Genomic DNA, 2,439 nt, shown 5'->3' with positions numbered 1-2,439 from the left:
TTGTACACAAATATATTTGAATTACTTTTGTACACATAAAATATTAGCTATTTGTATTGATAAGCCAGATTGCTGTGAGTATACATGATTTATCTTTTATGCTTTTATTTACTAATGACTCTGTGAATGACAATACTAATCTTCAGTCAAATCTTTCTCTAGTTTCTCTACTAGAGACTTGGGATCTAGTAGATGTGACATGTTATGTGAAATGAATGACAATGACCACAACATTAATTCATCCATAATGTCATTCCAAATAATGTGGTAGGGTATGTAGTCACCATCCACATATTTACCAATGCAAATCAAAAATAGTAGTTAAAATACCTGTGTAAGACCTTTAGGTCTTTAGAATGCATTGACATTTGGATTCATACTGGTTGGCAATACTTTATCGATATTTCCCTCGATATAATATATAGATGCCAATAAGCAGATGCAACCATGGGAGGTTTTTGTTTATTATGTGAGACACGGTGGTAGCCCGAATAGTAAACCACACTATTAAAGACTCGTACAGAGCCCTTCCCAGAGAATTACATACCTACTTAATTCCCATGTGGTTTTGACAGTCAAGGTAAAGAGAGAAAATAGGTCGCATAGTTGACACTGACCGTTGAGGCAAGGCTACGTTTTAGTTAACTCCATACAGACATTCAGGGTTTTTGTCAAGGTCTGTAACACTGTGGTTGCCGTTGCACAATGATTTACATCTCGACAAAAACTGGCAGCGAGCCTTCAAGATGGACGTTGTGTATATCTGTGTGAGATATTCCAGTTAACACTGACATAGTAATTACAAATGTTTTCGTTTTAAAAATAATTAATCTAGTTAATAGTTCATTTCTCATAGCTTATAGGTTAGTTTTTTTTATTTGCATTGGTAAATTAGTCACATTTTCAACCAACTAATCCCGGCCAACGAGAAGAGACGTCGATGTTTTCAGTCTGTTCCCCATCTCCATCCCATTTGTATTCATCCTTTTTCTTAGTTTGTAGCTTGTTTACTTGTAACTTCACTTGTTAGTCTGAAAACAACGTACAATCATTCGGTTCACTTTGGCGTCTGTGTAGCTGTTTCTAAAATCTAACGAGTATCGGACTAAACCGGACTAAACACACAAGCCTGTGCATGTCAAATCAAAAACCTCCTTATGCTTTTCATTCCATTTTCAGTGTTTGTACTGATGGTCACCACACTGTGGCCGTAGTTATCACAGTGACTCATACAGGAGAAAAAAAAAGCAGACATCTTATTTAGTAACGCGAGTGCAAAACCTGTAGGTTTAAATAATGAAATACGTGTAGCCTTCAACAATGTATCCTACTTTTGCATCTTAACGCCAATTCAACTTGAGTGTCAGTGGTTTTGTCAGGTGGTAGGTAGCAGCGATTGCACACCAATACAACTTAGCATAAAACAACGAAGCACACTAATAAAACTTAGCGAGATAGTGTGCTTGCTTCCTTCCTTTGCAATGCTGTGTGCTTGAGCAATAATAAAACTTTCGGATAACAACATGTTATCACGTAATAAAACCTTGTCCATATGGTGTTGACTGTTCATTTTGTGTTCATCAAAACATCTCACGATGATGTTGACTTTTACATAGTCACATTTGTCAGTGAGGCACAGGGGGACCATCACCCATCATCATTTTACACAAGTATTACTATTAACCTGTTTAGCATATAGGTTAACAAATCCACTGGTGGAATCAGTTATCATAACAGGAGGTTTCGCTGTCGCCTGTCCCATACATCCTGAAGTCAATTTGCATTGTTTACAAGAGACTGCTGTGACGTTTTTAATATTGCTATACACATCTGACAGCTTTTCTAATTAAACAAAAGACTATGATAACTATTGCTCTGTCTGTCTTTTTACCGTAGTTGTTTATTTTCCATGTTAGCAATTAGTTATTTTCTTTCAATACATACATTATTTGTGTGTATACACATGTGTATAGTCTGCATACACATTCTTTTCTCCAGTATATCGCGGTGAGGCCAGCCTACAAAATTATTATTATAAGGTCAGAGCGTTCTAGAAGATATGCATTTTCCAGTTTTGTCATGTCAGATACAACTGCGGCCCAAGCTCATAGTACAGGATTGCTTCACAGAAACACCTAGCCTGTAATGATCAGCTCCATCAACATCCCAGTCCCCAAGCGAATGATTATTCACGGATTGTCTGATTATGAGTATGATGTATGTCAAATCTGTTAGATTTGAAAAGCTAAAAGTATACAGCTGAACGAGTAAACTGTGGAATCTGCAATAAGTGCGCTGGTCTGCAAAGTCAACAGTGAGCTTTTATTCAGAGAGTAGTTTTTGTAATGGGATGTATCACTGTGGCCCCCCGTATAGCACACTGACAAACTCAGTGACAAAAACCTCCTCCCCCTAAGTTACAGTACAATGACATACAGT

This window comes from Clupea harengus, unplaced genomic scaffold, assembly GCF_900700415.2.
Source record: "Clupea harengus unplaced genomic scaffold, Ch_v2.0.2, whole genome shotgun sequence".
In the NCBI taxonomy this organism is placed as follows: Eukaryota; Metazoa; Chordata; class Actinopteri; order Clupeiformes; family Clupeidae; genus Clupea; species Clupea harengus.
The sequence above is the reverse complement of the archived record's forward strand: the minus strand, read 5'-3'. Positions refer to the sequence as shown.